We start from the raw sequence: 22,372 nt of genomic DNA, 5'->3' as shown, positions 1-22,372 counted from the left end.
GATGGCACTGATGGACATCGATGAGGTAGTACTGACGGGCACAGATGAGGTGGCACTGATTGGCGGCGCTGGTATGCGACACTGATGGGCACACATAGGCGGCACTGATGGGCACACATAGGCGGCACTGATGGGCACACATAGGCGGCACTGATGGGCACTCATGGGCGGCACTGGGCACTCATAGGCGGCACAGATGGGCACTCATGGGCGGCACTGATGGATACTTATGGGTGGCACAGATGGGCACTGATAGGTGGGCACTGGGCATGGATGGGCACTGTGGGGTGGCACTGATGGACACTGGGGTGGCACTGATGGACACTGGGGTGGCAGCACTGATTTTTGCCAGGTTGCCAGTCAGTGCCCATTTGTGGGCACTGACTGGCATATTTTTTTTTTTCTTTATGCTTTTTTTTTTTTTTTCTGTCATTTTTTTTTTTTTTTTTTTCTGTCATTTTTTTTTTTTTGCCCACCCTGGTGCTCCAGGGTGGGCATCCCTGGTGGTCCAGTGTGGCGATCTGAGGGGGGGCTGCGCTGATAAACAATCAGCGCTAACCCCCCCTGTCAGGAGAGCCACCGATCGGCTATCCTCTACTCGCGTCTGTCAGACGCGAGTGAGGAAGAGCCATCGACGGCTCTTCCTGTTTACATCGTGATCAGCCGTGATTGGACACGGCTGATCACGTGGTAAAGAGTCTCCGCCGGAGGCTCTTTACCGAGATCGGAGATGCAGGGTGTCAGACTGACACCCCGCATCACCGATCGCCGCGATGCGCGCCCCCACGGGCGCGCGCGGCATGAAATCCTGCAGGACGTTCTAGAACGTCCTGTCAGGATTTCATAACCACTTCCCGGACGTAAATCGGCCATAGGCCGGGCGGGAAGTGGTTAAAGGTAAATCTAAAGAAAATTGAATAAGAAAATTGTATCATGTATGGCCAGCCTAAGGCAGTGAAACTGATCAAATCACCTGTGCAAAATAATGGAAAGCCTGAAAACATGACATGTTGGGGGTACATGAGGACTGGAGTTGAGAAACACTGCTCTACAAAATGAAGTTGCTCCAGGGCTTAGTATATGAGGGGAATCCCTGCTGACCTCCATCATCCAATCATGTGCAGGAAAAAATGCTGTTTTTATTCATTGCATGTGATTGGGTATTCTTTGCAAAGTGAAGCAGTGCCCCACTTGCTGACCTCTGAAGCAACTGCACTTGCAAATTTCACAGTCTATTTGCCTTTAGTAAATCATCCCCAATGTGTGAATGGGCCCTTAGGCGATTAGACGTCAGCATTCAGACATGCCTGCTGAAGTATAATTTACGAAAGGGGGGGAAAGGGTTGCTTTAAAAATTAACAAACAAATTACTGAATGAAAAGGTCAATAGAGGAAAAGCGAAACTGTCCCTGGAATGCAAACAGTTAATTGATGAGGAGAAGCTGTTTGTCGGCTCTTTAGTTTAGTAAAACTGAGCCTGTTACTGGTGAGGAGAGGTCACGAGACTCCAGACGAGGAAGTGAATGACACAGTGCTGAGGAAACAGTGGAGGGATGATCGCAGCACAAGGACTCCATTGAAGAAGGAACTTTCTCAGAGGATACTGAGGGGAGAAGGTATGTTTATGTTCCACACAAGTTTACAAACACTGAAGTGTAGAGAGAACAATGACTGGTGGGATGTGGCAGCCATAGATGAGCCTAAACTTGTTACCATTGTGTGGGAGTATCACTATTTTAACACACTTTAGAGAAGTAAGTTTCACAGGAAATACATTGTTTCTTGTGTGTGGCTACTGTATACCAAAGTGGGGACAATCACTGGTTTTGGTTTATTGATGTAGATTATGTTTACATTCCTGTAGTCACAGTACTTTGTGTGGGAAAAGGTTCATGGATCGATTTGTACAATATTATTGTATTTTAGGACGAAGGCGAGCGTAAAGCTTTATCCTAATGCCTGCTACACACAATGCGATCTGTGCGTCCACAATATCGGACGATTGCTCGCTTTTTTTTTTCTTTTGCATGCTAATCTCATATCGAAAATGATGAGTTTACTAAAGCTACGAAAAGTCTTGTACGACAGGAAAAAAAAAAGTGATGTAATGTGTTGTCATTTGAAATTACAATACAAATGCACAACTGTATCGATTGAATGAAAATTGTACTCTCTGGTATCATACGAGAAAAACTTTCCTACTTGTCCCTTGGATAATATCAGATGAACTCTTGAGATGGGCTCTCGAAAGCTGTGTACTAAGGAGCAGATTATTGTGCGATCGATCTTGAAAACGCTATTTTTTTCAGACGATCGTGTGTATGGGCCATTAGATTACAGCTCTGTGTGTGAGGTGTAGGTTACATTTATTACCTGCCTGGCACTTTATCCATAGGAGTCTGTAGCTGAGTAGTAGTAGTCTTATTACAGGCTGTAGTGCACAGACATAAACGTGTATAGAGAGAGGGTAATGCTGTGTAACATCTCTTCCTGGCACTGCAGGATTTTACTTGCGTCGCTTATCTTTCAGCTTCTGCTTTTCCTGCTTCTTTTTATGTAACAGAGGTCTCTGAAAACCGTAGAAGCCATCCACTGCAAGCAGGCAGCTCTCATCGTCCTTGTTGTTCCAGCATCTGAATGAGCCAAAATCTACATCTGCAGTGGGGTCCCCCACCCTTCATGGATTACATGCTCGTTTAGTCTAGGGGTACAGGGATAAGGTGGATTACTTGCCTCAATCCTGGCTCTAACAGGCTTCCTTAAAGCGGATGTCCACCGAAAAAAAAAAAATTAAAAGCCAGCAGCTACAAATACTGCAGCTGCTGACTTTTAATATTAGCATACTTGCCTGTCCTGGAGTCCAGCGCCGTCCGCAGCTGAGGACGAGCAATCGCTTGTCACTCTGCTGCCCGGTGAGGGAACCAGGAAGTAAAGTGCTCCAGGTTCACTGCCCGGTTCCCTACGGCGCATGCGCGAGTCGCGCTACGCCTGCCGATTGGCTCCCGCTGTGTACTGGGAGCTGAGTGTTTCCCAGAACACAACGGGGGGGATCTGACGTCCTGCCCGCAGTCTACCCGCAGACTGTGTGGCCGGAAGTGGGTGCAAATACCTGTCTTTAGACAGGTATCTGCACCCCCCTCCCCCTGAAAGGTGTCAAATGTGACACAGGAGGGGGGAGGGTTCCGATGAGCGGAAGTTCCATTTTAGGGTGGAGCTCCCCTTTAAAGCAGCAATATTAAACCCAAAAGCAAACATTACTGCAGCTTGCCAATTCTTACATGTGATGGCTGCATTGTGCTGCTTTCACACAGATCAGTTTTTGTTTAGTGAAAAAGCAGAAGGAAAAATGCATCCCTTTAAATAGAACTCTTCACAAGTGAACAAAAGCAAATCAGCCTAGGTTCACACTTGTGTGATGTGGGAACCAGCGCGATTACAGCGCCAGTTTTCGCAAGTCTTCTGCAGGCAGTTTACACTGCCCTTTGCGAGCCGCTGCAGGTGTCAATACATTGCTATTGACACCCCCAGATGGGTTCACAGATCGTGGTGCCAACTGTGAACTCACACAGGAATCGGATCGCATAGGTGAAAACACCCATGCGATCTGATTTCAGTGCGGGGGAAAAAAGTCCCTGCAACTTTTTGTGTGAATTAAATGCAAGCTCAACTATACAATCAGTAATGTATTTGGGCTTTGTCCTGCCCTAGGCCTGACTAAACTTGTACATCCCCTAATTTAAGTTTGACCCACCCCTTTCTGTATAAGACCCACCCTGAAATTTTGGAGTGGGGACACTAGTTCTTAGGGCCTGGGAGGGCATTGGATTCCCTTAATTTGCATAGAAAGTGAAGGGAGATCTCTGCAATGGAACAGGGATGGTAAAAAATAAACTGACAGGGGCCTCCCTTACTCCAAAACGAAAAATAAAATTGTTGCATATAGTTCTACTTTAAGCACACATTTCTAATAATTTTATAGAGAGGACTGAGAAGATATAATCATGCCAATGGTGCGGTAGAAACCTATAGCACAGTGTGGACGGTTTGTGGTCCAGAATTATAGAACAGTCAAAATTAGAAGCGGCTTGAGTTACACTAACAGTATAGCGCAAGCCAGTGGGGACTCTTTCCGTGCTGCCCCCCTACAAAGTGCTGCCCTAGGCCTGGGCCTTGTTGGCCTAGACCAGGATGCCGCATTGCATTCCACGCAGTGCAGATGTGAATCGCATGTGTTGTCTGTCACTGTGTTCACACAGATGTGAACCTACACTCAGACTGATCAGTGTGAAAGGGCCATTTAAATGTACAAAAAGTGCAGCAAGCAGGGCTGCAATGCAGAAAATGCAACTGACCATTGTGAAAAGTTCCATAGGATCTCATTGAGTTCCCCCCAATCAATGCGCCGGACGCATGGATTACAATTTTTATTGTACGTGAGGCTTCAAAAAAAAAAGGGTGGGCTCAGGGTGCGGGCGGGTTGCTTTGGATCGCCACAATTCCATCGGTCTCCCCCGCGCGGGGTGGTTGTATGGTGTTTGCTGCTCCCCTCCCAATATATTAAGCACTGGCTGCCACTGCTCCAGGCTCATTATGTAAATGGTCATTTGTGTGCATGAGGTAATAATTACTGAACAAAAAAAATGATATTTTTTTTTACTGAAGAATGCACAGCGCATGTTAACATGTCTGTGTGCATAGGCACATTACAATACATTAATGGGCTGTATTTTATCTTGGTAAAAAGAAAAAAGCTGTACTAAGCTTTTTCAAGCTGCGGTGTGCAAAAAAACGTAGTTTTCTTTTTAGACTTTTATTTCTTCTATTTTTAATCTGGTGATCCAGCCAGCAAGTCTGTTGTTTTTCAAATTAAGAAGTTCTCCAGCAGATGTATCAGTTGCAGAGATGAGACAAACCATTTAACTCGCAGGAGTGCTTACAATGAGCTTTTATTTATCCCTAAAGGAAAAAAATGTTGGCTGTAACTGCTTATAAAGTGTTAGCTGGAATCTGACTTCAGTTTACATAGTTAGTCTCTCCAAATCCATTTAGTTTTACCAATAAAAGGAGAAAAAATGTAAAGTGATATACACTATATTACCAACAGTATTGGGATGCCTGCCCTATCTATCCATTAGAATGCATGTGCCTCCGCATGTGCCTTGGCGCGGCTCTGTGGCTCACGCATGCGTTTGCAAATGCGTGCGGACAAAACCCCTGTTTTTAACACATACTGTTAGACAGGTTAATTGGTTGTTCTGCGAGCTGGTCGGTAAGTAGGCTTGGTTTTTCCCTGGGCATTCCCCAGGTTTTGTTGTTATCAGCCTTTTCATGTCAACCTAGTCTTGGTTCAATATTGCAGCTATAACAGCGTCAACTCTTCTGGGAAGGCTGTCCACAAGGTTTAGGAGTGTGTCTATGGGAATGTTTGACATTTCAGAACCGCATTATTTTTTTAATTAGGCACTGATGTGGACGAGAAGGCCTGGCTCACAGTCTCTGCTTTAATTCATCCCAAAGGTGTTCTTTCGGGTTGATGTCGGCACTCTGTGCAGGCCAGTCAAGTTCCTCACCCCAAACTCGCTCATCCATGCCTTTTTTTTTATAGGGCCTTGCTTTGTGCACTGGTGCACAGTCCTGTTGGAACCAAACTGTCCCTACAAACTTGGGAGCATGAAATTGTCCAAAATGTCTTGGTATACTGACACCTTAAGTTTTCCTTTCACTAGAACTAATGGGCTGAGACCAACCCCCACACCATAATTTTGCCTCCAGCTGAGACCAACCCCTGAAAAACAACCCACACCATAATCCTCCCTCCACAAAATGATTTGGACCAGTGCACAAAGCAAGGTCCATAAAGACATAAATGAGCAAGTTTGGGGTGGAGTAACTTGACTGGCCTGCACAGAGTCCTGACCTCAACCCGCTAGAACACATTTGGGATAAATTAAAGCAGAGACTGTGAGCCAGGCCTTCTTGTTCAAATCGGTGAACAAAGAGAAAAGAAAGAAAGGCTGAGCTCTGATGAAGAGGCCTCTGTAGCCTTGAAGCGCGTCAGCCGGCAGTGACACACCTCCTTCCCCCCCCCCCCCCCCTTCCGGGATTGCGGCTCGAGAGGTATTCATTACCATACCGTTGTTGACAAGCCTTTTACACCATCTCGTTTGTGAGTAGTTTATGTTTTCTCATTTATTTATCAAACTGTCAAACGGTAATACACAAGGCTGGTGCGCCTTTCTTTCTTTTCTCTTTGTGCTCTGCTAGGATGTTCCCCGTCCCTGAAGGGCTGCAAGGCTTCTGTTACCAGTTTTGATTTTTGTGCAAATTCCCATGTGGAATATTGACTAAACAGTCGGACAATCCACCCGTGCGCAGGAGTTTGTGTCTCTTTTGTGTATTGTTCAAATCAGTGCCTGACCTCATAAATGTGCTTCTGGAAGAATGGTCAAACATTCCCGTGGACACACCTAAACCTTGGGGACAGCCTTCCCAGAAAATGTTAAGCTGTTATAGCTGCAAAGGGGGGCCAACTCAATATTGAACCCTATTGACTAAGACTGGAATGCCATTAAAGTTCATGTGTGTGTAAAGGCAGGCGTACCAATACTTTTGGTAATATATGGGGTTATTTGCTAAAGGCAAATCCACTTTGCACTAGAAGTGCAGTCGCTGTAGATCCTAGGGGGACGTGACGGGGGAAAAATAAAAACATTTTAGCTTGTACATGATTGGATGATAAAATCGGCAGAGCTTCCCCTGGTTCCAGATCTACTTAGATTTACAGTGACTGCATTTCCAAGTACACTTGTAGTGCAAAGTGGATTTGCCTTTCGTAAATAACCCCCATAGTAGTGTGTGTGTGTGTGTGTGTGTGTGTGTGTGTGTGTAGTATCTCACAAAAGTGAGTACACCCCTCACATTTTTGAAAATATTTTATTCTACCTTTTTATGTGACAACACTGTAGCAAAGTGTAATTTCCTCAATGTAAAGCAGTGAGTGTACAGCTTGTATAATAGTGTCAATTTGCTGTCCCCTCAAAATGGCTCAGCACACAGCCATTAATGCAGTGTTAATTTTGGCAGCAGACCGCGGACCAGTTTCAGCAGACATGTTCGGTCGTCTGTACAGCCGAGCGGACAGGATTCCAGCGGACATTTGCCCGCCGGGCCTTTTTCGAGCGGGCAAATATTTCTAAACATGTTTACAAACATGCCCGCTGGAATCCTGTCCGTCGGACATTTTCGGTCGTCTGCGTGGAAGCATTGAACTGCCAGGGCCGCGCACGTCGCCGCGTCATCGTCGCGGCCTCGTCGCCGCGTATCGAGTACGCGCGGATTTCTGTATGATGGTGTGTACAGCCATCATACAGAAATCTCCGGGCGGACCGTTTTCATCGTACATGTTTGCCCGTCTGTACGAGGCCTAAGTCTTTTGACTAAAATGGCATTTTGGTTTTAGTTGACTAAAATGTTTTAGTTGACTAAATTAACACTGCATTAATGTCTAAGCCGCTGGCAACAAAAGTAAGTACAACCCTAAGTAAAAATGTCCACATTGGGCCCAATTAGCCATTTCCCTCCCCGGTGTCGTGTGTCTCGTTGGTGTTACAAATTGTCATGTGTGAATGGGGAGCAGGTGTGTTATCGCTCATACTGGTCACTGGAAGCTCAACATGTCACCTCATGGCAAAGAACTCTCTGAGCATTGGAAAAAAAATATTGTTGCTCTACATAAAGATGGCCTAGGCTATAAGAAGATTGCCAAGACCCTGAAACTGAGCTGCAGCACAGTGGCCAAGACCATACAGCGGTTTACCAGGACTGGGTCCACTCAAAACAGGCATCGCCATGGTTGATCAAAGAAGTTGCGTGCACCTGCTCAGCGTCGTATCCAGAGGTTGTCTTTGTGAAATAGACGTATGACTGCTGTCAGCCTTGCTGCCAAGGTTAAAGGGGTGGGGGGTCAGCCTGTCAGTACTCAGATCATACGCCTCACATTAAATCAAATTGTTCTGCATGGCTGTTGTCCCAGAAGGAAGCCTCTTCTAAAGATGACGAACAAGAAAATCTGCAAACAGTTTGCTGAAGACAAGCAGACTAAGGACATAAATTACTGGAAGCATGTCCTGTGGTCTGATGAGACCAAGATAAACTTATTTGGTTCAGATGGTGTCATGTAAGGATGAGCCAACCCCCCCCCCGGTTCAGTTCCCACCAGAACTTGCGAACAGGCAAAAAATACATTTGATCACCATTTAAGTCTGAGACACGAACATGAAAAATCAAAAGTGCTAATTTTAAAGGTTTATATGCAAGTTATTGTCATAAAGTGTTTGGGGACCAGGGTCCTGCCCCAGGGGACATGTATCAATGCAAAAAAAGTTTTAAACAGCTGTTTTTAATAATGCTTAAAGTAAAACGATAAAAATGGGGTCCCCCAAAAATCCATACCAGACCCTTATCCGAGTACGGAACCTGGCAGGCTGTGGGAAAAAAAGGGGGGGGGGACAAGAGTGCCCCTCCTACTGAACCGTACCAGGCCACATGCCCTCAACGTGGGGGGGATGGGTGCTTTGGAGCAGGGGGGGCTCTGTACCATGTTGATGGGGCCAAGAGCCTCATCCCCACAACCCTTCCCCGGTGGTTGTGGGGGTCTGCGGGCGAGGGGCTTATCGGAATCTGGAAGCCCGCTTTAACAAGGGGACCCCCAGATCCCGGCCCCCCCATGTGAATTGGTAACGCAGTACATTGTACCCCTACCATGTCACAAAAAAAGTGTCAAATTGTAAAAAAGACAAGAGCCAGCTTGGGAAAAAAGAATCAAAACGCATCGTTAATGCAGCATTTGCGCACCTGCTCACGTCACTTCCGGTCTGTCTCCGGAGATGCATGGCCAGAGACAGACGCAGACCAGAAGTGAAGTGAGAAGGCGGGCAAATGCCATGTTTATTCCTATGCAATTTTAAAAGCTTATTTGATGAAAGAGTCCACTTATCTGTAATGAAACCATTGTGAAACTTTTATTGCTATGTGAAATTGGGCTGAGATTTTCCCTCCATTCCCTGATCTAGTGACAGGGCATCCACAAGGTGAAAGTGCAGGGGACTCCAACAGAAATACTGATGACAATAAAAACCAGCCAGACTGGTTTTAACCCTCCCCAACCCCCCTCCCCCACTTGGATTTTTTTTTTTTTTTTATTATTATTATTTGTGTGTTCCCATTGAGATTTCTTCATGATTGACCAGGAAAGGCAGTGTGGGAAATACTGGTAAATGGGGGCACACAGCAGTAAAAGCATGTAACAGTGTACCTGATAAGTGCCAGAGTGGACAAGCAGCAGCGCTGTCCACTGTGAGTGAGCCACATGATACCCCATATCTAAAATCACCAGCAGAGATGTTAACCTGGGAAGAATTCATTACAGAGAGAAACCATGAAGTGTTAATAACACTCCGTTTAAAACTATATCATTTTGGACACTGCAAAGTAGACGCATGCTGCCAGAGCTTTGACCATCTCTTCAGTTATTCAGCGTAATTAATGCAGTCCTACTCCCTGGAATTGGCTCTGAAAATGGAGGCAGGTGAAGAGTCTTCACAAAGCTTCTCCCCAGTCAGAGATCCAGTACTTTTTTCCAGGCTCCCTTTCCTCCTCAGATTCCTCTATAATAGCCCCTCTGGCTTCCCCTGCCTCAGAGTCCCTGTCTGTCTTCCCAGATGCCATGATCTCCCACCCGCTGTGCTCCCCGGGACTGTCGATGACGGCCTTGCCATCTACTCTGGGAGACCCCAACCTCAGGGCTCTCCTTCAGACATTGCCAACAAAGACTGACATGGAGGTGCAAGTGCTCCGCCTGGAGGAGGCACACAGGGTCCTACGTTCAGTTTGATGTACAGTTTCTCTCAGACAGGGTCTCTGAGGTCATTGGCATCCCTAGAGAACTGTGTCTCGCAACCTAGAACAGACAAGGACCTCACAAGCCTCCCATGTCGCATCCCTATAGGAGCTTGAGCACCGGAGTCGCTGCAACAGCCTGCAGCTCTGGGGCCTAATGGAGGCCTCAGGAATGCCTGCAACCCACACTTGTGGTGACATGCGAGCAGCTAGCCACCTTGCTTACCCCCCCCTCCCCGGGACCTGGAATTTGACAGGGTGCATAGGGCTTTTGGCCCCTGCTCAACGGAATCTGAACAGGCCTAGAGACGTCATGCCACCTGCATCGTTGCATTCCTCCTTCCTTCTTTCCAATGTATGGGAGGTGTGATTGACTTTGATGGAGCCTCTGTTAAATAACTCCCAGATTTGTCCAGGGCTACCCTGCAACATCGAGCGCTGTTGCCTCCTCTCCTGCTGGACAAGCCCCGGCAGCTGAGGTGCACTTATCGGTGGGGATTCCCCATCTCGCTGACCATGAGGAAATTGCCCTTTTCCACCCAGTTGACCTGCCATATCTGTTGACATTCCTGGAGTTGAAGGCTTTCCCAATTCTGAACTGGCTGCAGCCCAGCTGAGACTATTGCGATGCTCTGCTCCCTCTTCTACGGTGCTTGGTCTCCCTCCTCGACCGGTCAAAGGATGGGGAGGGCCTAATGCTTGGGTTCTAATCGGTGCTTTTCTGTTCTAATTACAGAAGATTTACTTAATCTGGAGAGTGCAAAATCTGGTGCAGCTCTTCCCAGAAGCTAATCTGCTTCCAGATTTTATTGTCAAAGCCTAACTGAACAAACTGAATTTAGAAGCTTATTTGCTACCATACCATGCATGCACCAGATTTTGAGTGCTCCCATTTAGTAAATATTTCCCTGCCATAGTTCTCACCTGCCACCCAGCTTCCTGCCCACTGCATCTTCCTATCATGAGACTTCCCTCACCCAGGCCCTCCATGTCACCAGGCATTCTTGCTTCTGCTCCCCTTTTTCTCCCAGCATCCCTGCTATTGAACCCCCTGTCACCCAGCACCATTTCCACTAAACCCCTTCCTGTCACCCAGCACAACTGCCACTGCTTCTTCAAGCCACCCAGCACCCTTGCGCATGTCACGGCTTCACCTAGCCACCAAGCATTCTTGCCATTGCACCGCCTGCTCTCTTGTCAGCCAACTCCCCTGAGACTGCATCCTCTGATCACCCAGCAAAACTGTCACTGCTCCCCTCATCACTCGGCTTCCCTGACATTGCAATTTTTTGTCATACAACATCCTTGACCTTCAATGAAAATGTAAGATCTGTTTATCTTGCACCCACATTGTACAAATAGTTACATACAAAAAAACAAAACATTAGAAGAAAAATGTTACTAAACTCCACTCCACTTTCCGACTGCATTGTTTAGGTGCGGGTGACTTTACTTACTTGGCCTTCTTGCACCGTGTGTGTGTATATATAAATAACACATACCATGTTTTGTCGAGTGTTGGCTTTTTGAAATAGTTCATAGTCGTGTGTGTGTGTGTGTGTGTGTGTGTTTGTGTTTTTTTTTTTTTTTTTTAAATTTTATGCTCTTTTATAAAAAAAAAAAAATATTCTGCATCTTTTTACCAATTCAAGAGGAGTTTTAAAGGGTACAAAGAAAAATATTGGTAAATGCTCTCTCTGTAACAGAAGTTGGGAATGAAAGAAATAACCAATACTGCAAGCTGATGCGAGAACGGAGGAATGAAATACAGCGCAATTACCTTTTCTTTAGTGGGAAGGTAAATTAATTGGTTGCTGTCCAATTTGAGGTACATCTACATGTGCACATCTACCATTATACTGTGTTATAACTTTATATTGTAGCACTTTTTGTATTGGGGTGGATAGATTGTTTCGTTCAGTAGTGGTCAACTGTCTTGAAATAGGGGTCCTCAAGTAAGGCTTTTGACATCGCTAAAGTGCCGTACATGAAATTCAGTGAATATTCTATGCCAGAGAACAGACACAAAACAGGATATAGCCCAAGACTATGGGCATGATACAAGAGATGGTCAGGGACAGCGGGCACCGTACAGAAGATGTTTAGAAACTGCTGAGATGGTTAGAGATGTATGTGTCCCAATGAGATTTTCCTTCATGTCCTGTCCCATAGCCAAAATAGAAAGTAAGGTAAAATCCCTGCAAATTAGGGTAAATCCTTGAACCCCCCCCCCCGTCACCAGAACTACTGTAGTGCTCACATTGGAAGATTTCCTCTTACTTTTCTGGGAACAACTCAAAATGTGGGGTTTTCTTTTACTTTCACTTGGTAAATAGGGAGGGTAATTCTCCCTAATGGGGACACAGACGGCAATACAAACCTAATTCCTCTTCACTCTGTCCAAAGCTTTAAAGGTTTTTTTTTTTTTGTTTTGTTTTTTTACCGTTGTGCTCATAAGTTTACATACCCTGGTAGAATTTATTTCTTGGCTATTTTTTTTTAGAGAATATGAATGATACCACTCATGCCTAGTGTTTGTCTGAAGCCATTTATTATCAATCAACTGTTTACTCTTTTTAAATCATGACAACAGAAACTACCCAATTAGCCATGATCAAAAGTTTACATACCCAAGTTCTTAATATTGTGTATTGCCTTGAAATCTTTTTGTGGATGAGGCTCTTTATCTTCTTGGATGGTAAAACTGCCCGTTCCTCTTGGCGAAAAGCCTCAAGTTCCTGTAAATTCTTGGGCTGTTTTGCATGAACTGCACGTTTTATATCGAGGTCAGGAGACTGAGCTGGCCACTCCAGAACCTTCATTTTATTCTGCTGTAGCCAATGACAGGTTGACTTGGCGTTGTGTCTTGGATCATTGTCATGTTGGAATGTTCAAGTACGTCCCATGCGTAGCTTCTTGTCTGATTATTATACAAGATTTATATATCTACTGGAGGAACATTTGATGAATGCAAATGTTCCTCCAGTATTTTTTTCTTTCAATAATTTTTTATTGAGCATTTTATCAAACAGAGCAGACATTATTCACCATAAAATAAACACATTTACAGCTGTCTAATGTAGGCGATACTGTCTAACAAATGCAAATTATAGGTGATATCTGTGTGTCTCTAACCAAAAAGAGGATCAAGATGTACTGATTGTTGCAATCAGTAATTCTCAGCTAACCTCTCATCTGTTAGGTAACCAACCTAGGTAATCACTAACAGTCGGTGCGTATCTCCTTGCTTAATAATAAAAAATACTACGGCTGGGGAAATTAAAGATTAATTCCTCGATTAATCTTAAATTATTTTGATCGAGCAAAATTCTTGACGTCACTGGACAGTGAGACTTACCCTGCTGGATGCGAGCAAACTGCACCCATTGGATTGAGGTATCTTTGCATCTGTGGAGCAGGAGGATTCATCAGGCTCCATCAGGGGAAGGGGGCAAAAATAACCATCTTTTTCCTGTCCTAAGCAGTTTTGACAATTCTTTGTGTATCGGCAACATCTGTTCCGTGCGAAAGACTGTTCAGTTCTTCAGGGTATATTGTCAATAAAATGCGATCATGTCTGCTTCCAGAAAATGTAAACACTCTGGTATGGTAAGTTTAATAAGAAAAAATTACTTACGGCAGTGCTACAGTTTTGAATTTAAAACGTATTTTCATGGACGGGTGATTGTATATAGTGTATACCACATTTACCATTGACTAATGCAGAGTTGCAATGCAAGGATATCAGCTTGGATCTGTATGTGCGTTATTAATGGAAATTAGTCGATTAATCGATTAAAAAAAAACGATTAATCGAACACGAAAATTTTAATCAGTAACAGCCCTAAAAAATACATATTAACAGAAAAGATTTATAAACAAAGCCTGTATGGAGATAGGGTTTCATTAGAAATGCTTCTGTAAGATTTATCTATGATCTTGTGAGTAAAATCCAATTACTGATCGGTACAAGAGAGTACAAAGAAGATTTTCTCAAAGGAAACAAAGGGGGAGAAGAAGAAAAAGGAGAAGGGAAAGCAATTCAGCTAAGCTTCCATCAGTCCTCCATATCCTCCGAAGCGCTCCTCTTTCTCCCTGAATACCTATTAGGTCGCCCAGGTGTCCCATGTTAAATGGAACCGAACTGCTGTGTCAGTCAGGGAGCTCCCCATTTTCTCCTGGGCCATTATCCAGAAAATGTTCCTTTTGGCTGCAGAGAAAGGTACCTTAGTTTGTTTCCAAGCTTTTGCTATGGTCAATTTAGCACCCAAAAAAGATATAGAAGATTAAGTCCCTGGTAGCTCTATTGGTGTCGTGTCAGGGCTGGACTGGGACAAAAATTTGGCCCTGGACTTCATCCAGACTGGCCCACTTTGACAGGTCTCTCCCATGGGGGCCGGACAACTCCCGCACCCCCCCCCCCCCCCGGTCACCCAAGCCCCCTCTCCCCCTTCACTAGCCACTAGCTGTTCTACTGGTACTCTTATAGGCAGTACCAGTGGGGAAGCTAGACATTATTTCACCCGGGGCAAAGAATCAGTTTGGTGCCCCCCCCCCTTATGGGACAAGATTAGGCAGAAGTGAGAAACTCCCAGGCCATAGCTGTTGAGTCCGCTGTCTGTCCCCTCCCCCATGCTCCTCTGTCATCCCCCCTGCTCCTCTGGTCCTCCCTCTGCTTCTTTGTTCCCCCCAGGTGAGTGCTGTGGGCAGGGAGAGGAGGTGAGCGATGCGGGAAGGGAGAGACAGAGGAGCGGAGGGGGCGGCGGTCCGCTGTCACTGAAGCCGGCCCACTGAGCCATCGGCCCACCGGGAAACTCCCTGTAGTCCCAATGGCCAGTCCATCCCTGTGTCGGGTAAATACTCATTGAGCAGGGCTATAGAGGGGCTTTTGGGGATCTGGTAACCTGTTGACTTGCGAATCATATAGAAGATTTTGTTCCAAAATCCCTCAGTTTCGGGCATTCCCACCATATGTGGATCATAGACCCTGCTGCTGCGCAGTCTCTGATCAGAGAGGTGAGGTGGATGGGAACATCTTTGCTAATCTGGTTGGAACGAAGTACCATCTGGTAATTACTTTGAGGTTTGCCTCTATAAGAGCGATATTTTGTATGTCCCTGTATAGGCATGGAAAAAATTTGTATACCAGGTTTCGATATTCCAGCTGACTTGGGTTTCATTATCCCATGTGTGCATGTAAGGTAGCTTGGTACTATGAGGCCAGTAATAGGTGTATATAGTTGAGATCCCCCCCCCTCTGTTCTGTGGTTGGCCACACCATTGTTCATACTTTGTCAACCTTTGGGGTTTTGAATTATGTTTCCATAGGGAATTTAAGAAATGGGTTATTTGTAGAAATCTATACCGTTCCGAGTCTGGCATTTTAATATTCTTTTTGCAATCATTGAGCGTGAGTGGGCTCTTGGGAGTTGGAAGTGACCAATGCGGTATAACCCCTTTATCCGACCACAATCGGAAGACCTGTATGTTCATACCCGGAGGAAATTTGGGGTTGTGAAAAATATGTGCTAATGGTTGAATATCTGAAGTAAGGGAGGGCAGGCTATCCCAAAGCGCTGTCAAGCCAAATAGCACTGGAGCCATAATTGGTGGGTGGTCTCTTGGAGGGCACCATAGAAGAAAGTCCAACGTGTGAGTCAGGACTGCTTGTCGCTCTATATGCACCCAGTCAGGTTTTTCCAGGCACGAGTATATTACAGATAGTTGTGCCAAGCATGCCGCTCGGTAGTACCACAGTAGGTTAGGAACCCCCCAGTCCTCCCTGTGTTCTTGGTCTATATAGGGTTCTCTTCATGAGTCGGTGGCCCAAGTTTGCCTTGGAATTTTCGATGGTGATCTGTCCTCAGGGGAATCGGGAGGTATCTGAAAAGATAAAGTAATTTGGGAAGGAGCGTCATCTTGATTGCGTTTTATCCTCCCTAGCCAAGGTAATTTGTGGATGGCCCAGCCTTTTAGCTCTGCTTTGAGTTTGTTGTACATGGGGGGGGGGGGGGGGGGTTGTTCGACTCTCGAGGACAGTTCTACTTCCAGGTAACGAATGGTAGAGTCGCTCCATTTAAATTGGAAGGAGGTTTTAAGGGCCTGAGCAGTGTGATAAGGGATTGTGACATTTTTGAATTTGTGACCTGCAACCCAGAGGCTTTGGAAAAGTCTTCTAGTAATTTGCAGATGTTTTGGAGTGAGATTCTTGGTGATGTGACGAAGAGTAATAGGTCGTCTGCAAACAGGGCGCACTTGTGCATTTGCTGTCCGCAGTCGACCCCCCCCCGAATATCATAATGATTACAAAAGGTGATTTCCAGGGTTTCTATTGCCACTGCGAATATAAGAGGAGAGAGGGGACATCCCTGTCTCGTCCCTCTAGCTATTTTAATGGGTTTGGAGTAGTATCCCTGTAATCGGACTCATGCTTCTGGTTGGGAGTAGAGGGCTTGCACAATACCCATGAATTTCTGACCAAAACCCCAGCGGTGCAAAATGTTGAATAGATGGGGCCAAGGGATTTAATCAAAGGCTTTTTTTGTAGGTCAATCGTTAGTAGCAGGCCTTCTCTGCTGCCCTGCCCTGTCCCTTTGGATTGTAGTAATAGACATTATTTTATCGCCCTGGTCCTTATGTATATACAGACCAATGAAGGATGCCATGCCATCTGCTAGGATGTTGGTCAAGATCTTAATGTCATTGATTAAAGATATGGGCCTATAGTTCTCCACTTCCCCTGGGTCTTTGTTTTGGTTTGGGTATAATGGAGATGAAAGCCACATCTCTAGTGGGGCCCCTGAAGTTTTAGAATTGAAGTCCGCAAGGTGTGGAGCTAGGGTCTCCGCAAATGTTTTATAATAAGGCGTAGAAAAGCCATCGGGCCCGGGAGCAGAGCCCTGTTTTGAGGTTCTTTTATAACTTGGATTATTTCTTCTGCGGATATTGGGGCTTCTAGTTTATCTTGGTGTCGGAATTCTAATTTTGGGATAGGAAGTGATTCCAGAAGTGAGTTCCAAAGGGTCTCGTTGTCTTTGTTCGTCCCCCCCCCCCCCCCCCCGCTGTACAAACTCTTGTAATATGCATGGGAAAGTTTTCATGATGCGTTTCGGATTAAGAGTGCGTCGCATCTGAGATGCGGATTTTAGGTAGGGAGCGTTGTTTAGCCTGAGGTGTAAGTTTGGCTGCTAACATGGAACCTATTTTATCTCCGTGGTGATACAATTTTGCTTCCCTCCCAAAGGGTCTTTTCGGCCTTGGACGTTGGAGCCAGATTTACCCCAGATGGCCACTCCAGAACCTTAACTTTGTTATGCTGTAGCCAATGACAGGTCGACTTGGCCTTGTGTTTTGGATCATTCTCATGTTGGAATGTCCAAGTACGCCCCATACACAGCTTTTTGGTTGAATGCAAAAGTCCTGCCAGTATTTTTTGATAACATACTGCATTCATCTTGCCATTAATTTTGACCAAATTTCCTGTCTTTATAGCTCGCACATCCCCAAAACATTAGAGATCCACCTTGTGTTTCACAGTAGGAATGGTGTACCTTTCATCATGGTACAAATGACTTTGTGCCAGAAGGTTTGAGGCTTGTCTATGTGCTGTTTGGCATATGGTAAGTGGGATACTTTGACATTTGCGTAGTAATAACTTTCTTCTGGCAACTCGTCAATGCAGCCTATATTTCTTCAATTGCCTCCTTATTGTGCATCTTGAAACAGCCACACCACATTTTCAGAGAGTCCTGTATTTCACCTGTAGTTATTTGTGTTTTTTTTTCTTTGCATCCCAAACAATTTTCCTGGCAGTTGTGGCTGAAATTTTAGTTGGTCTACCTGACCGTGGTTTGGTTTCAACAGAACCCCTAATTTTCCACTTCTTGATTAGAATTTGAACACTGTTGATTGGCATTCTCAATTCCTTGGATATCTTTCTATATCCCTTTCCTGTTTTATACAGTTCAACTACCTTTTCCCGCAGATCCTTTGACAATTATTTTTGCTTTCCCTATGACTCAGAATCCAAAAATGTCAGTGCAGCACTGGATGAAAGATGCAAGGGTCTGTAAGGAGTCCAGAAACGTATTGACCTTTTATACACACACATTGATTACAAGCAAACAGATCACAGGTGAGGATGGTTACCTTAATAGCCATTCAAACCCCTTGGGTCAACTTGTGTTCATGTTATCAGGCCAAAATCACCAGGGTATGTAAACTTTTGATCAGGGTCATGTGGGTAGTTTCTGTTATAATTTTAAAGAGTAAACACAGTTGACTTGCAATAAATGGCTTCAGCCAAACACTAACCAGTGAAAGAAAGGGTTTTTGTGTTATCATTCATGTTCTCTGAAAAATGGCCAAGAAATCATAAATTCTGTCAGGGTATATAAACTTATGAGCACAACTGTACTGTGATGGGGCTAGAAGAATTGATCTGTGGCCTTCAAAGTTTTCAGAGAACACTTGTAAAGTTCCTTTTTATTCTGCTTAAAAATTAACAAAAAATGTGATTATACAAAGAAAATTAAAAATTCATGCATTTCACGGTTGTGCTGACATGATTTGTGAGTCACTCAGCCGCAGTGGTCATAGTCTTCCTATTTACAGATCTCTGTGAATGGATCTATGAAGAGATGCCAGATCGGATGTGTAAAAGTAATAGAGATTCCTCTTAGGCTTCCATTTCTTTATTTAATCAGCACCAGCCTGGGGACAGAGCCTCTAGCCTGGTCTCTTCCCAGGCTAAACAGCAACCTCAGCACTCCATCTTCCACCCAACTCCCCTGCTGGCCAGACTGCACCATAATTAAGAGCTGACCCAGCCACCCTGCCAGGCCCTCTGCCTGGGAGTTAGACACATTCCCTCAAGTATGCAGATCAGGACCTCCTGGCCTCCCTCACTAACTTCTAGAAGCTTCTCCAAACTTCTAGATCAGGGGGAGGTACCAAAGACCCGAGCTGTACAGCCATCCAGCCTGACCTGTAGTAACCTGACCTAATTACAGACTCGCACAGTTACCATGAGTTATACCAAATTAACCTACACTAGAGGGTGCTACAGGATTTCTCTTTTTCCAGCATACAGCTCCAGTACTAATACTAAATACTACCCCCTATGCCCTTACCCTATAATCTTGATAATGGAACAATTCGAGCATTCTAGGTCTGCGGGATGCAGAATAATGAGAATTTTTAGGAATATAGAAAAATATGTTCAAACAAAAGGTAAAATGCAGCGAACTGTGAAGTCAGATCTTCATGCAAAAATGCAGCAATTAAATATTTTGCTTTAGAGAAAATACAGAATCTTAAAAATGCCTGTTTTTTTCCATTTCAGAACGCTATAAATTCAAGAATATGATTTCATTAACTACTTCCCGTCCACCATATAACAGAATGGTTAAGTAATCCTGACCAGACATCATATGACGTCCAGCAGGGTAAGCTGTGATCGCACACCCCCATAGAGCGGCGATCTTTGGTGCGGTATTTGTCTGGCATAGGCTCTGATATAGGCTCTTTATGCTGTGATTGGACACAGCTGATCACATGGTAAACGGATCCTTCACTCGCACTGACGAATGCGAGTAGAGGAAAGCCGATCGGCTGCTCTCCTGACGAGGGGGGGGGGGGTGCTGCGCTGATAGCAACACCCCTCCAACCCCCCCCCCCCAGGATGCCACAACCCAGGACCACCAGGTATGCCAACCCATGACCACCAGGGTTGCCAATCGGTGCCCATTAAAGGGGCCAATCAGTGCCCATCAGTAATGCCTGCCAGTGCCTCCTCATCTGTGTGGCCTATCGGGGCTGCATATTGGCACCTTGTCAGTGCAGCCTCATCAGTGAAGGACAAAACGTATTTACAAAATGTTATAACCGAAACAAAGAAACATTTTTTTATTTGTTTAGCAAAAACAAAACAGTGGTGATCAAATGCTGCCAAAAGAAAGCTCTATTTGTGGGAACGGTAAAGAGCAAAAAAAAAAAACGTGATGTTAAAGTTTTGGGAAAGTTCGCAGCAAAGTCCTGCCGTGTGTATGCTATGGGTGTGCTCGGCCAACTCCCTTCAAACAAAAATCCACAGAAAAGTTTGTTTGAAGTCAGATTGTGTGTATGAGGCTTTAGTATTGTTTTTGTTTTTTTAATTTTCAAATTGTGCCTGTATACATGAACTTCCATCAGAGAGGCTTTAAGGTGATCATAAACCTCTGAAATGCTGGAACCGCTTCACACAGATCTACCAGCAGAAATTTAACGAAAAGACTGATGGGGCCCTTTTTATTAAAGATGTTCTTAAAGTGGATGTAAACCCACTCTCATCCTTTCTAAACTACTGCCATAGTGCTGATCTATAAGGATATACATGCCTCCTGCATGTATCCTTACCTGTCAAATGTCTCCCCTCTGTCTGTTTATAAGAACTGTAAAAAACTGCAGATTCTGTGGGTGGTTGGGTGTCTGGAGCTCTGTGGGTGGAGTCGTGATGTCAGACTCCCAGCCCTCCTCTACACTCCTCTTACACTAAATTCTGCTATGATCACTAACATCCAGTCAAAATCCAGAAAAGTAACCACATTACTTCAGAAAAGGAGTGGGGGTGGGAATTAAAAAATAATGCCTGTCTCCAGGCTAGTGCATAAAATATGTAAATAACCTGTCACTCACAGCAAGGGGGCAGTACGGACTAAGGTCTTTCTCTGGAAGTCTGTTTTATTTCACTGAACAATAAAAGAGGATTGCTCAGAGCTGGATTAACTATGTGTGGTAAGACTGGGCACAGATGATAGGAAATCTTATACTCTACATTCTGACATCAAAAAAATAAATACAAATGTTTGGGTTTATATCCACTTTAACCCAAGAACAAAAAAATCTAATTAGTGCAGATTGCAAGTCTGTAGATCAGGTGGTTGCATTTACCTAATTTTTTTTTTCATGCCTTAATTTTAACCTGGTCATCCTGCCAGTAACACTCTTCCTACCATATGGCGACAATGCTCACTTATTCAACTTCATGTATGGTGTAGCAGTACAGTAAGAAGGTTAGGACTACAGAACATCTCCCCCTCTCCATAAAATAGAAAAGGGTGTTCTGTAGTACAGAGGAGAACTGGGAAGGCAGGATACACAGGGCTCACTGCTTTTCTGGCAAGATCAACATGTATTTTTTTTGTGTATTTGCAGCAATTTTAATAAGAAAATATAAGCATGTATTGCAGAGATGTACTGAATGTTTATTTTGCCTATAACATACACTTTAACCACTTCAGCTCCTGAAGATTTTACCACTGTCATGGCCAGGCGATTTTTTTTATTTTTTATTTTTTATTTTCCTCTGACCAGAAGACTAAAAAGAGTCGAATGGTACCCCTGTGAGCCAGGTGTAGGAATCCTGGTGAGGGCTATACTTACCTGCTGCCTCAGAGCTTCTCACAATGTCGCCCCCAAAAAATGTCATTTATGCAGGTGGTCCGGTCGTTTCAATCCCCTGCTGTTGCTTAGCAGCTCGGGTCACCTCCTGGTCTTCCCCTGGTGCAGTGGGCACCATTTTGCCGGAGTCCAAACGATCTAAGCACCAAGGGGAGGACTCGGCGCGCTCCAAGCCTCATTCTCCGGCTGAAACTTCCTGTCACAGCAGGAAGAGATGCAGAAACCCCAAACACGACCCAGTAAGTGGGTTTAAAGCGTGGAGGAGACGCCAGACCTGCATGGCTGTGGAGCCTGAAGCATTCCTGGTCACAGCAGGGCTCAGTGAGCTGTAAAGAGCTAAAAGTCTGTCTGAGCCCACCTTATGGACAAGGAGGATGGAAAGACGTCGCAGGTGGCTGCAGGCAAAAGCAAGCCGGGACCAGGGAAGTGCCATTTTTCTTACTGCACTTTGACGCACGTGCGGTAGCCTACAATGTTAGTCTGGGGTGTAGCAAAATTGGCTGCTCAGTCTAAATTGCCGGCTCTGCCTATTTTTTTTTATCATCCAATCATGTGCAAGCTAAAATGCTGTTTTTTATTTTCCTTGAATGTCCCCCTCAGATCTACAGTGACTACACTTCCAAGTGCACTTGCAGTGCAAAGTGGATTTGCCTTTCATAAATAACCTCCAAAGGGTCTGTCAGGAGTCCAGAAACTCATTGACCTTTCAAAGGGGTTGTAAAGGATCGTTTTTTATTTTCTAAATATGTTCCTTTCAGCTAGTGCATTGTTGGTTCTCTTACCTTTTTCTTTCGATTTTCTTTTCTAAATGTTTTGTTTTCTTTGTTTGCTTTGTCACTTCCTGTTCCTCCTCAGTAAGCTGTTCAGGAAGTGAGAAATTCAGACAAAAAAAACATTTAGAAGGGAAATCGAAGGAAAAGGTAAGTGAACCAACAATGCACTAGCTTAAAGGAATCTATTTAGAAAATAAAAAACTAATGTGTACAACCCCAAACAACTCCTACTTACAAACAGAGGGAGACAACAGGAAGTGAGA

General features: G+C 44.8%; 1 protein-coding gene across 3 annotated transcripts in view; it reads left to right on the top strand.

The window, feature by feature from the left end:
- The first annotated feature begins 1,320 nt into the window (after positions 1 to 1,320).
- The window catches only part of PLA2G4A (phospholipase A2 group IVA), a 227,098-nt gene continuing 206,046 nt past the window's right edge, over positions 1,321 to 22,372 (top strand). For all 3 annotated transcript variants that reach the window (XM_040359755.1, XM_040359754.1, XM_040359753.1), the window contains exon 1: positions 1,321 to 1,616. The gene's annotated coding sequence lies outside the window, so the exon portion shown is untranslated. The remainder of the gene's footprint in view (positions 1,617 to 22,372) is intronic.

Source organism: Rana temporaria, chromosome 7 (genome assembly GCF_905171775.1).
Source record: "Rana temporaria chromosome 7, aRanTem1.1, whole genome shotgun sequence".
NCBI classification, from domain to species: Eukaryota; Metazoa; Chordata; class Amphibia; order Anura; family Ranidae; genus Rana; species Rana temporaria.
The sequence above is the reverse complement of the archived record's forward strand: the minus strand, read 5'-3'. Positions and strand labels throughout refer to the sequence as shown.